This window comes from Hordeum vulgare, chromosome 7H (genome assembly GCF_904849725.1).
Source record: "Hordeum vulgare subsp. vulgare chromosome 7H, MorexV3_pseudomolecules_assembly, whole genome shotgun sequence".
Taxonomy (NCBI): domain Eukaryota; kingdom Viridiplantae; phylum Streptophyta; class Magnoliopsida; order Poales; family Poaceae; genus Hordeum; species Hordeum vulgare.
This window is the reverse complement of record NC_058524.1, coordinates 271614733-271631277: the sequence shown is the minus strand read 5'-3', so window position 1 is coordinate 271631277 and position 16545 is coordinate 271614733.

The window sequence follows — 16545 nt, the reverse complement described above, 5'->3', positions numbered from 1 at the left end:
GGCCTGGAACCCATCCTAGATCGATGAAGAAGAAGAAGAAGAAGAAGAAGAAGCAACTCCAAATGAACAATCAACACGCTCGCGTCAAATAACCTTTACCTGTACCAGCAACTGGTGTTGTAGTAATCTATGACCAACAGGGGACTGAGCAATCTCATTTCGAAAGGTATCAAGACTAGCAAAGCTTATTGGGTGAGACATGGTTAAGTGGTGAGGTTGCAGCAGCGGCTAAGCACATATATATGGTGGCTAGCTTACGAGTATAAGAAATAAGAGGGGGAAGATCTACGCATAGCGGACGTGACTACTGATGATCAAATGAATGATCATGAACACCTTCCTACGCCAGACATAACCCCACCGTGTCCTCGATCGGAGAAAGAACTCACGAAAGAGACAGTCACGGTTACACACACAGTTGGCATGTTTAAATTAAGTTATCTTCAAGTTATCTAGAACCAGTGTTAAACAAAGTTTCCACGTTGCCACATAACCGCGGGCACGGCTTTCCGAAAGATTTAACCCTGCAGGGGTGCTCCAACTAGTCCATCACAAATTACCACAAGACGCATAGAAATCCTCGATCACGACACTCGCGATCTCGTCGGATTCCTTAGTGGAAAACCTCAACTCTGAGATTACCCAAAGCATCACCAGAATCCCGATGCACAAGATATCTCGTCAAAGGTAAAACTAATCCAGCAAGGCCACCCGACGTGTCGACGATCCCGATAGGAGCCGCGTATCTCGTTCTTAGGACACGACGGATAAGCTACGCATACGGAGGCCTGATAGAATCACCCAAGTTTCCCTGGGTTGGCCCCGCACAGTGCTCTGTTGTGGACCAGCACCATCAGCATTGGCCCCTCTGTATTATGTAGAATTACTCCTCTGGTAGCGCTAACTCCCTATGCATTTCAAATTAACAGAATTATTGTGTTGGGCAAATAGTACCAATGTTGGGCCTTGCCAGACCAGCTTTAATCTAAAATGAATTATCAAGGGGGTCCCCATAACAACCCCGATCGTGTTAGGAGCGCTCAAATATGGAACATAACACCGGTAGTTGAAACTAAGGGGGCAAAGGTGGAACAAAACACCATGCTAGAAAGGCCGAGCCTTCCACCTTTTACCAAGTATATAGGTCCATTAAATTAAATAGCATTAATAGGGTGATATAACAAGGAACCCATGTTTTCATATGGCAGCAACTGCACCTGCAACTAGCAACGCTAACACAGGGTTAAGCAAGCGGTAACATAGCCAATCAGTGGTTTGCTAGGTTGAACAGGTTGAAGGTTTTCATGGCATTGTTGAGAGGCCGATATTTAACATGTGGTAGGCAACGAGACATAACGATAGAAACGGTAAAACAAACACGGAAATGATAGTAATGGTATCTGAGGAAATAGTCATCTTGCCTGAGATCCCGCTTGGAAGAAGAATGACTCCGTGAAGCAGACGAACCGATGTAGTCGAACGGTTCCTCACAATCCGACACGCTTGCGGAACTCTATCGAGACGAAGGAAACCGGAAACAAGCATCAACACACGATATACACCACACGATGCACAACACAAATGATGCATGAGTAGCTGAACACATGCAAGACACGGCATGACAATTCACAACACTCAAACACTACACATTAAGTGAAGTTCAATATGCCACGAGCTGCATATTGACGAAACTCCACATACGAGTTATTTAGTTCTATCCCGATTAGGTACTCGGCAATATTAAATGTGATTAAACATGGAAATAGGTGAAGCTCAATTAATCTACCTATCTAGGCATTTTAAATGAGGTCGGAAATGACATATAGCACCTCCGAGACGACCTCACATGTTAATTTACAATTCTGTCCAGATCTGAACTAACACGTTTAATTAGTTGTTAAACGGCAAAACAAATAAGTTCACGTGATTCTATGCGTCGTGACAAGCAATTTTCACATAGAGAACATCTCCAACGGAGCTACGGATCAAAAGATACAAGCACCGCAAGATATGATGGCATGAATGCAATATGTGTGCAACGTCGGTCACTAGCATTTCAAAACATACAACCAGAAAGATAAAATGAAACGACACGAGATTCTAAGCAAGTTTCATATAGGACACGATCAAATCGGAGCTACGGTTCAACAACTACGAGCAAAACAAGAAATCACTACAATCTGCCAAAATCAGCCACATAGCATTTTCTAGACCCCACATCTACGAGCTACACAAACCCAATATGCTCAAGCAAGGCATGAGACGAAAGAGTGAAAGAAGCACTTCAATAAACAACTAACAACAAATAGCATGGAAGCATGGATCACTAGGAAAAGAAGTCACAAAATGGCTTCTGACACACAATTTCAGACTTGGTGAAAATAACACTTCAGGAAAGTGCAGTTTTCAATCTGAAGGCATATTGACAGAGGCAAAACCATAAGCTACAGGACTCCAAATGGCATGAAAATTTATAGCATGCTAGAGAAACACAAAGTCTACAACTTACTCCATTGCACCAACCACAAAAGAGCTACAGATCACAAGATAGAAGCAAGACAAGACAGCAACAAAATATAACAGATTCAGACTTAGAAATATTTCAGCATCTTTAAAACATCACTATTTCCTAGCAAGTTGAGAGAAATCAAACCACACCTAAATATGCATTTCTATTGCAACTAAAAATACCAGGGGCTAGAATAAATATCAAAGAACAACTCCCTAGTTGACCACTTGATCATAGTACGCACAGAATAAATCCTACGAAGTAGACAAGAGGGCAACATGGCAAAATATAGCGCGAACTAACTTGCTCAAAAGCTCAAACTAAATGCACAAAAAAATCCCATGGATTTTTCTACCCCGAAAACATATAAAACATGTGGGGTTGCAACACGAAAATATTGCCACACGTAAATGCGAGATAAAGTCCTAAACACGGAAAATAAACTAGCGGCAAATCCCTAGTCGCAAAAATACCACCGACTGCTCCAAAATACATGGAAAAGTGGTTCCTAAAACATGGACATTTCTACTACGGCATTCGAGCAATCTGGGCACGCGCGAAAAAATAACTAAGGGCAAAAACATTATAGACATCACACGTTTCTAGGCATACGGCATGCTAAACGACATCAAACAATTATGCAAGTTGCAAATTCGGATTCTACGCGAAATTCTACACCAAAACCATAGACAACTTAGCGCGATCCGACTTACGTTTTAAAAGTTATGGGGGTTTTATTATACGTCTATTTCTTTGGAATATATCTAATTCGAGAAATCACCTAAATACTTAACGGGCCGGACAGGGGCGCTAAACAAGTAAGGAGCGCTGGGGGCGAGGGGATGGCATGGAAATCGAGGCAGTGGCAAGGGTTTCCCTTAGGGGCAGTTTAGGGGTGTTTAAATATGGAAGAGGGGCTAGGTTAGAGCGTATCTAGGGGTTTTTCGACCCTCCGATCGCGATCGTGTGGTCCGATCGGAGAGGCGGGTTAGGGTTTGCTGTGTAGAGTGGCGTTGGCTAAGATGAGAGGGAAGTGGTGCGGCGCGGCAACGATTTTTAAAACACCGATAACCTTCCGACGGTAGACCGAATGCGGTGCCGCTACGGTCGACCATTCGGGTAATACACGGACCCCGATCGCGACGAAACTTGACAGGCGGCCTACCTAAATTAAAATAACACCGCACGTCAAATCTCACCCCAAACAGAGAAAGTTCTCATCACACTTTTAAAAACAAGATTCGAACGATGCCACGGGCGCGTGCTTTTGTGGTCGGGCTTAGAACGGACAACGACGAGAACCGGTAACTAACAACGGATGCAAGTTTTGAAAACTGGCGGCAACGGAGTGCCGATGCAATGGTGATGATGCGCATGATGCAATGATGATGCGACAAAAGAAAATAGACACACGACGAAAACGGAATAGAAGGGGAACCTTCTGGAACATCGGCATCGGCTGTCACAGCCGCGGCACCGTCAGAAGTTGTGCCATGATCCGAACGGGATCCCCTCGCCGCCCTCACGGCCAATGATGGCCGACCGCGTCCCCTAACCATGGTTAGGGGCAAGCGCCACCAGCAGACAGAAGAAGATTCAGAAGGCCAAGATCGAGGAGTTGGTGGATTCAAAGGGAGTTGAGTGAGCAAAACCCCTCGCAAACCCTCCCAATTTATAGGACGGGGCGCGGGGGCTGGCCTCCCTTGTTCCAGAAGCCACCACCCTCTACGACCAATCGTTCGAGCTCACGGGCGAATAGAGAACCGCCCTCATGCGCCAATGCATGCACGGGCAGGCCCATCCACTACTGCGTCTTTCAACGCCTCGTTTGCCACCTGTCCATCAATGAATGTGCATGCCACGCGTGTGGCAGAGGTGTTTCAGGAGGCGCAGAGGCCACTCCGTGCACGACCTCCCACATTGCGCATCTGATGCGTGGCGTGGGGAAAAGCAACCGCGAGGAGATCCAGCCACGAAGGCTCGTGCACCTCTTTGGGCCTGGCCCAACAACGCTCCACGCGCGTGTGTGGCCCAGGCCCGGGGGCTCCTGTCGGTGCACTAAAGACTGGGGTCCCTAGTGCCCCAGACTTGTGCATGGGCATGAAGAGCCCCTGACGGCAGGGCGTGGCAGAGCCCAAACAAGACGCACCCGCAAGGTATCAAAGGCTCCGGCAAGCCTCACTTGCCGGGAAGACATCCAAGGCCACGTTCGTTTAATGGACGTGATGAACGCACCAAGCACAAGACCCCGGCGAGCCTCCCTCGCCGGGAAGACAGCCAAAGCCCCCGGCAAGCTTTCTTGCCTGGACGAAGCTCCAAGGCCCCCGCAAGCACCCTTGCCGGGATGACGTGGCAAGGCACTAGAGGGCGACCACCCTTGCCACAGTGCCACCGTCCCCAAGTTCCAGCGCATCCCGCATGCGCTAGTGGGGCATCCAGGTGTCGAAACACCTGGACACATGTCTTCACCAACACTTAGCTGACAAGCACAAGATGTGCATTTAATGCACCTGACAGCGGTAGATGGATAAGCACCTCTCTAGGTTCACTGTAACATCTCGTGAACCTACCATCGAGCTCTGTAGGTGACCCCTTTACCTATAAAAGGAGGCCCTTAGCTCATTCACAAGGGGTTAGACTTTTTGAAGATCGGCCAAGAAGACAGTTATCATCACTGTAACAAATAACAAAAGAACGCTTAATACGATCAGACGAGCAAGACATAGGGTTTTACGCGTAAGCAGCCCGAACCTGGGTAAAAAGGCTTGGCGGGTGTTGATCGTTAGATCAGCTCTTGACGTTGTTTTTCCCCGCCCTACGATCACAGGGGTATCATGTTGATCCCCATAGGTGTCGACTTAGCATCGCCGACATCCTCACATCCTTCCTCATTTTCGCGTTCTTCACATTCTTCTTCAGAATCCATTTCATTGCCAATAAGATCCCTAACCTTTCTGTAAGTTCTCTTCTTGTGTCATGAGGACTTTGCACATGAGTATTTTGAGGGTTTCTTCTTTTTCTTCAAATCATCAGAATTGTCATCCTTGTAATTCTTCTTCTTTGATTCCTTTACCCACCAAGGACAATCACTAGTGTAATGGTTGGATTTATTGCATTTGTGGAAAGTTCTTTTCTTGTAGTCCTTAGATAATGATTCTGATTTCTTCATATCTCTTCTTGAAGATTTTCCAAACTGATCTCGTTTGGAGAACTTCTCAAATTTCTTCATGAGCATTACAAGTTCCTGATTAAGTTTTTGAGGGTCACCAAGACTACAATTAGATTCTTCTTCTTTAAATGAGTAAATTGCCTTTTCCTTTAGTACACGAGATCTTCCATAGCTTGGCCCATAGGGATCTCATTTCTCAGATTGTTGGAATTCATGAGTATTGAGTCTCTCAAGAATATCAGCAAGATCTAGTGACTTGTAGTCTCGATGCTCTTGAATCATCAAAGCAAGTTTATCAAATGAGGAATCAATAGATCTCAGTAATTTCTTCACCACCTCATGATCGGCGATGTCAGTGGCACCAAGAGCTTGGAGTTCATTAGAGATATCAGTGAGACGATCGAAAGTTTGCTGAACATTTTTGTTGTAGACTCTTTTGAAGCAATTGAAGAGATTGCGTGGAACATCAACCCGAGAGTCATGTTGAGTTGAGATTCCTTCTTTGACCTTCGACAGCCTATCCTAGATGAGCTTTTCAGATCCCAAAGCACCCACTCTACCATATTGACCTTTGCTCACATGGCCATATATGATATTCTTTGATTGAGAGTCGAGTTGCTTGAATCTCTTCACATCAGCAGCGTTGATAGATGGGGTGACGGAGGGAACACCATTTTCCACAACATACAAGAGATTGTTGTCAATTTCTTCAAGATGCATGTGCATGTTGTTCTTATAGAAGGGGTAGTCTATCCCTTCAAAGGTAGGACAACCCGCACATACCTTGATCATACCTGTAGTCGAAATAACTAAAACTCGAGGTGGTTAAACCAAAATCACACAGAACAAGTGAGTACCTTGCTCTGATACCAATTGAAAATTCATTATATCAACTAGAGCGACGAAATACAAGCAGCGGAATAAGTACTCAAGTGCATGCAAAACATAGCAGTAGCGTATTCATCATAATGAAATGAAACATACACAGAGCTTAGGTAGCGTGTAAACAGGATAAGCAGGTGAACAACAAGGTGAGTGAAGAATTTGAGATGAGGAAATTGAGAAAGTATTAAGTCAAAGTCTTCAAACAGTAACAGTAAATTTCATCGACAAGTACATGAGGAAATACAACGAGGAGCTCAATGAAGACAGTGATTTGATAACCCAGTTCCAACTATTGTGAGAGTTGTACGTCTGGTTTGGGAGGCTTGGTATTTAGACCAAAGGACACATAGTCCTAGGACACACAGTCCTTACCGTATTCTCCTTGATCTAAGTTCACACAAACCTCACCCAACACTCGTGGTAAGTCTTCAGGGTATACTTCCAAACCCTCACAAACTCGGTAACCCAGCAATCAACAATTTACTGTTGGATGCTCTAGACCATTGACGCCTAACTGTACAGAAGATATATAGTCTTCAAAGGTAACAAGCGTTGGTTCCACACACGAACAATCTCTATAGTAATGCTCAATCACTTTGGCTTTTGGTTTTGGTTTGGGTTTTAGGTTTTTCCTCGCTCATGATTTTCTATCAAAGTCCTTAAAGGATGGGATGCTCTTCAAATTTGAATTTAAATTTCAGTTTGCAAGTTATGCCCTATTCACATTGATATTCATTATGTTTGATTTTGAATTTTAAATTATTTATATTTCAAATTTATTGTTTCATGTGGAAGCATATTTGATAAGGATTATTTTGTAACATGTTTTGTTCAATTTGGATTAAACATAAAAAAAGTTGTGATAGTTTTCATTTCAAGGTGGTTTCTACAAAAGTGCCATTTATTCAAAATTAAACAGAAAATGATTTGTATAATGTTCTGGATATGGTAGGCGACATGGTAGTTTCCTATTGGTGGATAATGTTTCCTTTAAGTGGATGCGTGTGAGGCCTTGCGATCGAGATCCAACGGCTAGGATTAGGTCTAGGGGGCTAGGGTTTTGGGCTCACCAAAGTTTTCCATCGGAGACTTGCCGCACACGTCGGAGACTTGCTAGAGATATTGGGGACGGCAACGAACGGCTCGGACCTCATCGGATTTGATGCTCATGTGGTTATTCGTCATCCGAGAGAGCAAAGACGGGCGCGACGTCGCACTAGAAGACGATGGTGGGGTCGGTTGGTCTTCGGGATGACTAAGGCGTTGATGTCGGCGACGCACTAGTGCTCCTAGGCACAAGAGGATGGGGTCAGCAGGTGCATGCGACCACCACGAGGGCAATGGACGAGGATGTCTTTCAGAAGTTCCTTCCTTTTGCGGGGAAGTACGTCTCCGTTGGGGCGGTGTGGAAGCATTGTATTCTCGTCACACCCTCACAAATGCGAGATGTCGTGATTCCACTATTGGTGCCCTTGAAGGCGGCGACCGAACCTTTACAAACAAGGTTGGGGAAATCTCCATAACTGAATTGGAGGCTCCCAACAAGACCACGAAGCTTCACCACAATGGAATATGGCTTCAAGGTGATGGCTTTCGTCTAGGGTGCTCAAACACCCAAGAGTAATAAGATTCGCGAGGGATTAATGGGGGAACAACTTTTCTCTTGGTGGAAGTGTGGATCAAGGCCTTCTCATCCAAACCCTAGAGAATCAACAAGGATTGATGGCTAGGGAGGGAGATCAAGCAAGTTTGAGCTTGGGAGAGGCAATGGAGCTCTAGGCAGAAAAAGGTGAGGTTCCTTGGGGAAGAAGACCATATTTATAGTCGTGGAGAATCTGGCTGTTATTTGGCCCACACTGGCTCAACTAAGCAGTAGTAACGTCCAGGTGGGCGGTACTTCCGCTTGCACGGAAGTAACAACCAAGACAGGCGATAGGATATAGCAAAAGGGGTGGAAGTTCCGCTAGAGCGGTACTACCGCTCCCCCTAGAGCGGTACTTCCACTTAGTTTTGTCAAAAGGGAATAAGATAGCGAGAAGAATTATTTAAGCGGAAGTGGTGGCGGCAGGGGAGGGTAGCAGTACCACTGGAGCAGTACAACCGTCCCCCCAGAGCGGTACTTTCGCTCTAAAATGAAAAAAAGCCCCTCGGATGCCCGAAGAAAAGGATAAACTGAAGTGGGGCCTGCACTGGTGGGCGGCAGTAATGCTGGAGCGGTACTACCGCTCCCTAGAGCGGTCATTCCCCTTATGCTACTTCTCGGCACTTTCAATAAAGTTCCATTGCTCCCGCAAACGGACTGGGTGCAAGTGTGTGAGAGTTTTTTCCACCCAACCTTTCCAAACGTGTATCCCCTCTTGATAGTACGGGATTATCTATGACTCGTGTCCACCAACCTTTAATTGATAGCTAAGCACCGTCTTCACTTCCATTCACTGAGGGGAAAATAACCGTCTCCTGCCACTTGATAATTCCGTGAAAGCATAATGCACACAATTAGTCCACAAGGGGCATCGTCATCAACCACCAAAACTACTTGGGATGAATTGTGCTCTTACAGTCTCCCCCTTTTTTGTGGGTAGATGACAATACGGGATTAGCCATAATATGAATAAACTAATAAGTCTTGGGCATTCCCAATACCTACAAAATATAGACAGGCTCCCCCTAGTTTTGTGCTCTATTTGAGTATGCTTTTGGACTGCAAAGATCACACACTAGGATCAACACTCCCCCTATATTTTATAGACACGACCACATGCTTGCATGAACAGGAAATGAGAGTTAAGCATGGATGCAAGAGCAAGAAATGTTAACTCATATAATCACTAAAGTATACATAATATAATAGGGAAGTCACATATGTCTAACATCATACTATAGTTCACACGAGTCTTGGTAACACAAACCAAAGCAACCAAATAATATGAGTTCACGAGAGAGGATAGAAAATAAACAATAAAGCACTCGTGACTCGGCAAATCCAGCTCAAACTTAAATACTCTCCCCCCTTTGGCGTCGAGACACCAAAAAGGGAAGATACGACGATAAGAGGCAGAAATGATGGTAAACTCAGTACTTCTCGTCATCGTCTCCCTCAGACTCATGTGAAGCAGCACACACCTCCTTAGTAGACACCTCTTCCTCAGACTCCTTCCACTGGTAGTTGGCGTTCATCCAGTCCTCCTCATCAGTGATCTTGTCCTCTGTTCTGCTCTGGGCATCAAGGCCAATCTTCCGCATGATCATCTTGTCACGACTGCGTGCCTTCTAGGCGTAAACATGTGCCTTATACTGACCCTTATCCTAGAAGCAAAGGAGATCCTTAATCGTCTTCCTAAGATTGGAAGCCCAAGATGGTTCTGTCTCAGATCTGGGTACAAACTCGTAGTCAGGCTCGGGGTCATCATATGAGTTTGTGGGAGCAATCTCAGGAACAGCAGGTGGGATCCCCCAATCTTCCTTCACCTGGAGCTTGAGAACACCATGATGGACCATGCGATTAGTCACCAAAGGCTCAATAGGAAAGGTGGCTTACCAAGTATCCTGAATCAGCTTGTACAAATATGGGCCATAGATGGATAATTTCTTCTTGTCAAGAACAGCAGAACGCAGCTCCATCCACATGATGTGGGAAATATGCAGAGTGGACTAGCGGCCTCGCTCCTTGATGCAAAGAAGTAATAGGTTCACAAGATAAGAATGCACCTCGTCTTTGTTGCCAACCTAGGGGAATAGAGTGTTGCGGAAGATCCTGTGCATGATGTCCACAAAGGGAATGAGCTCAATGCGCTCTCCCTTAGCAGTCTTCACAACCCGGGACTGACAGATAGGCTTGGACTTGTGAATAGCACCAACACCCTCAGTATGTGGCCTCAATCTAATGGGCTTATCCGGGCCATGATCAGCATAGCCCAAAGAGTTGATGAAAGTCTTCCAGTCGGAGTGTATCACACGACTATGAGTCATCCAAGTCAGATGCCTCCCATCACCCTCCTTAAAGTAGATCGTGGCATAAAATTGAGCCACAATCTTGCTGTCAAAGTACTTGTTGAAGTTCATAATAGGACCAAGATTCCACTGCTGACAAAGAGCATGAGATTCAGCAAAATATGCATTGTGAGGCTGGGAAGTCATGTGTCGTGTATCAATTCTCCTGGCCTCCATAAAGAGATTGGTCCTTGTCTTGATGATCTTGTAATAAATCAGAGGTTGAGCCTTATTCCAGAAAGGACGCCGAGCAAGAGCCTCGGCCTGAGGAATAGAACAGGGGTCCAGCTTACATAAATCCACACACTCCTCTTGAGCCATATCTTGAGGCTCTTTTGGGGCCTTCTTCTTGCGAGGTGCTTGCTTTCCTGACTTCCGTTGCGGTTGAGTACTAGAACCAGTTGCTGCCTCATCAGAAGTACGAGCATTCTTGGAGCCACAATGAGGGTTCCTGTGACGAGCAACCGGAGGAGAGATACCATCACCTGGAACTCACAAGAAGAAACACAGGAAAAATTGTTATAAAAAGGACTACATCAGACAAATAAGCAACGAGAAAATAACAGGCAAGAGTAGAGAAACAATTGGGTTCTCATGCTAGGGCGGTAGTACCGCTTGTGCAGGAGTGGTACTTCCGCCGCAGTGGTAGTACCGGTCATGCATGGGCGGTAGTACCGCCTGGAAGGGAGAAGACCTCCGCGACAATGCAGACGGCATAGTCGGAGCCCTAGACCTCGAGTTTTCAATACTACAGCCTAATCTACTACAACTCGATTTATCACACATCCCACTCATGCCATGAAAAATCAAACTAGACAAGGAATCATCATGCATTGCCCTAGATCAATATTCGACAAAATATCAGCAGAAAGAAAGGGGATCGAGGGCAGTACCAGAGTCCATGGCACAAGAGAGATGGGGGAGTGATCCCACTAGACGAAAAAATGGAGGACGACATGGACAGGGAGATCCGGAGACGCCCATCGGTGGTGCTCCCGGACGCCTCAAAGAGAGAGAGAGTCGTGGGGAGGGGGAAGTGAATCGGTATGGGGGAGTTAGAACTCCCCGTGCCCATTACTTGAACCGCTCACACACTCCTTAGGGTGGTAGTACCCCCAACCAGCATGGTAGTACCGCCGAAGCGGTAGTACCGGCCTGAGGGTGGTAGTACCGCCTACAACCAGAGGAACAATCCCCAAAATCAGCAGAACAAGACCTATTTGTATACGTAGTGGAGAGAATTATGACACACAAGCACTTGAAAGGGAACAAGAAGGTACCTCATCTTTGTTGCCATCCAAGGGGAATAGAGCGTTGCGGAAGATCCTGTGCATGATATCCAGAAAGGGAATGAGCTCAGTGCGCTCTCCCTTAGTAGTATTCACAACCCTGGACTGACGGATAAGCTCGGACTTGTGAATCGCAGCAACACCCTCAGTATGTGGCCTCAGTCCAATGGACTTATCCGGGCCATGATCACCATAGCCCAAAGAGTTGATGAATTCTTCCAGTCAGAGTGTAGCACACGACTATGAGTCATCCAAGTTAGACGCCTCTCATCGCCGTGAAAGTAGATTGTGGCATAAAATTGAGCGACAATCTCGCTGTCAATGTCCTTGTTGAAGCTGATAATAGGACCAAGATTCCACTGCTGATAAAGAGCATGAGCTTCAGCAAAATACGCAGTGTGAGGCTGGGAAGTCATGTGCTGTGTATCAATACTCTTGGCCTCCACAAAGAGATTGGTCCTTGTCTTGATGATCTTGGAATAAATCAGAGGCTGAGCCTTATTCCATAATGGACGCCTAGCAAGAGCCTCGGCCTGAGGAACAAACCAGGGATTTAGCATACATAAAGCCATGCACTCCTCTTGAGCCATAACTGGAGGCTCTTTTGGGGCCTTCTTCTTGCGAAGTGCTTGCTTTCCACACTTCCGCTGCGGTTGAGTACTAGAACCAGTTGTTGCATCATCATAATTGCGAGCACGCTTGGAGCCACAACGAGGGTTCATGTGACGAGCAACCGGAGGAGAGATACCATCACCTGGAACTCACAAGAAGAATGACAGGAAAAATTGGTGTAAAAAGGACTACATCACACAAATAAGCAACTAGAAAAGAATAGGCAAGAGTAGAGAAACCGTTGGGTGCTCGTGCTAGGGCGGTAGTACCACTTGTGCAGGAGTGGTACTTCCGCCCCAGCGGTAGTACCGGTCATCCACGGGCGGTAGTACCGCCCGGAAGGCAGAAGGCATCTGCGGCAATGCGGATGCCATAGTCGGAGCCCTAGACCCCAAGTTCTCAATACTACTGCCTAATCTACTACAACTCGATTTATCACACATCCCACTCATGCCATGAAAAATCAAACTAGACAAGGAATCCTCATGCATTGCCATAGATCAAGATTCGACAAAATATCAGCAGAAAGAAAGGGGATCGAGGGCAGTACCGGAGTCCATGGCACGAGAGAGATGGGGGAGTGATCCCACTAGACGAAAAAACGGAGGACGACACGGACAGGGAGATCAGGAGACGGCCGCCGGTGGTGCTCTCGGACGCCTCAAAGAGAGAAAGAGAGTCGTGGGGAGGGGGAAGTGAATGGGTATGGGGGAGTTAGAACTCCCCCTGCCATTACTTGAACCGCCCACGGACTCCTTAGGGCGGTAGTACCGCCAACCAGCATGGTAGTACCGCCGGAGCGGTAGTACCGGCCTGAGGGCGGTAGTACCGCCTACAACGAGAGGAATAACGCCCAAAATGAGCAGAACAAGACCTATTTGTCTACGTAGTGGAGAGAAGTATGACACACAAGCACTTGAAAGGGAACAAGAAGGTACTCCAACAAAGAAGGGTCCAAAACGAGAAGTAACATGAGTCGAGGTGTGACCTTGCAAATAAACAACAACAATCTGGGGGCAGTGGCCAAAGCTACCTATGTTTGAGTTAGTTGGTATGGCACCACTAAGATTTTAACCTTGGATCCATGATCAAAACTCGTCTTTGAAGGAGAATTATCATCTAAGATAAATAATGTGAAAGACTTGATCGATTTATACATAATAGGTGAAGGAGGGGTTCATTGAGAGAACAACACTCCCCCTAAATTCATGCCTACATCTAAACAAGATAATACGACGAGAGCATGGTTTTAAATAACGAACGCTATGACGGCTATTGCAGCCACAATGGCGATAGCGGTGCCCTTACACTACTATTGAAAAGCTACCCTCGCAAATACTCCCTCCGTTCCTAAATATAAGTCTTTTAAAAGATTTCATTAATAGTCTACATACGGAGCAAAATGAGTGAATTTATATTTTAAAGTATGTCTATATACATCCGTTTATAGTCCACTAGTGAAATCTCTAAAAAGAATTATATTTAGAAACGGAGGGAGTAGCAAGGTTGGCATGATGCGGGCGCTAAATCGATTGTTACAGCGCAATAGCGGCCTTTTGTGTAGGATGCACAGTCATACCCAACCCTGAAACCTAAATTTACCCTTTCTCTCGGCGGCTAATGGAGGTGCTTCCTGCTTTGGTCGTCGTCCTCTGCGGCTGTGCGCCTGATACTGGATAGAGGACATAAACTCTTATAGAGTATAGCCCCTCTTGGTCCCTTCCCCTCCCACCCCCAGTAATGGAGGAAGTTGGACAACATCACCTGACCCTCGATCTTCCTGCTCGACGCCCTTCCATGGCCGAGGGCGGGCCGGGACCAGTGCGGGCTGACACGGCGACGCCCTTCCCTCATGGCAGTACCGCAGTCTGACGACAGCGCTCAACGTCCACATCCCCTCCACCAGTTGAGCTCAACCAATACGCCTGTTGCGCTTACCCAGCTAGCTGGCTCCTTCAGTCCAGCTGCTCACCACGGCACACCACCTCCATTTATTTATTGACTTAGCTCTCCATCGTAGTGCACAAGAATATGTACACAACTTTCTTCATAAAATGACTCAGCTGGTGGATTCTGAAATCTGAACCGTTGCATGTGTGGCAAACTGACAGTATATGAACTATTACATCTGACCGGCTCTTGATGAATGTGTTGTCACTTGTGTATATCACTGACTAAACTGAATTGACTGAGTGCATTCTTGTTGTACTGTCTTCATAAATTCAGCTTGGTTGTAATTTTGCTTTTTGTTTCGGAAGTGGTATATTCTATTTACCTGTAATTTCGTGGTACTCTGCTTGTAAATTCAGATTACTTCTAATATGTTGGTGTGATATAGCATGGTTGCATGATTAAATATTGTCCAGTTGGACCAGTCACATAGTCATTATTAATATATAAATGTTGATTATTCAAATGAAGTGTCATCTTTTTTGCCAATGGTCTACAAACATACACAGATACACTATAATCTTAAATTTATGAGTGTTTTTAACAAATCCCCTACGAGGACATAGCGTCCGCAATAGCATTCGCAACCTGCATTTCGCTATGTCAACCCCAATCCGCTACCATCCCGCTATCCGCTATTTAAAAGCTTAGACGAGAGTGGTGGGGTGTGTTTGGTTTCAATTCACATTGTTCAAATTAATGATAGTTAGCTCATGCCTTAACTCGCAAAATCTTGCTTCATTTAATGGCTTCGTGAAAATATTTGCAATTTGATCATTAGTATTGAGGAAAATGAGACCAATCTCCCCACGCTTGATATGATCCCGGATGAAGTGGTGACGAATACTAATGTTCTTTGTCTTGCAGTGTTGAATGGGCTTGTTGCAGATCGAGATAGCACTTATATTATCTCAATAAAGAGGCACTTTGTCACATGTGACACCGTAATCCTTTAAAGTTTGCCTCATCCAAATCAATTGAGCATAGTAACTTGCAACAACGACATACTTGGCCTCGATGGACAAGACAGAAACATAGTTTGTTTCTTGAAAACCAACTTACCAGAGAGCGACCAAGAATTGGCAACCTCCGGAAGTTGACTTCCTCTCCGCACGGTCTCCTACCCAATCCGAATCTGAGTATCCTATGAGATCAAATGAAACACCTTTGGGATACCATAAGCCAAAGTTTGGAGTATGAGTCAAATATCGAAAGATTCGCTTGACAGCCACATAGTGACTTTCCATAGGTGCAGATTAAAATCGTGCACAAATTCCCTCACTCAACACAATATATGGTCTAGATGCACAAAGGTAAAGCAAGAAGCCAATCATAGAGCGACATACCTTTTGATCCACAACTTTACCATTGGGATCGAGGTCAAGATGGCAGTTCAGAGACATGGGAATGTTTGCCTTGATTGCTTTGAGATCATCCATCTTGAACGTTTTGAGCATGTCTTGAGTATATTTCGCTTGATTGATGAAGGTTCCTTGACTTCATTTCTTGACTTTGAATCCAAGGAAAAACTTCAACTCTCCCATCATAGACATCTCAAACTCTTTGGTCATTAGTGCGGCAAACTCTTCATTAAGAGATTTGTTAGGACAACCAAAGATAATATCATCAACATATAGTTGGGATACGAACAAACTCCCTTTGAACTTCTTAGTAAAAAGACAAGGGTCAATTTTTCCACTTTCAAACCCATGATCATGTAACATCTCAGTAAGGTGTTCATACCACGCACGTGGGGCTTGTTTAAGGCCATAGAGTGCCTTATATAGAATGTATACATGATTGGGGAACTTGGGATCCTTCAAACCAGGGGGTTGCTTGACATATACCAACTCCTTGAGGGGACCATTAAGAAATGCGCTCTTCACATCCATTTGGTATAATTTCAAGTTGTGATGTGAAGCAAATGCAATCAACATACACATAGATTCAGTGCGAGCAACAGGAGCAAATGTTTCACCATAGTCAATACCTCAACTTGGGAGTAGCCTTTTGCTACCAATCTTGCCTTATTAGGAATGAAGACACCATTTGCATCTTGCTTGTTCTTAAAAATCCACTTTGTTCTAATGACATTATGGTTCTCCTTTGGTCGGGGAACCAATCACCATACTTTGTTGCGC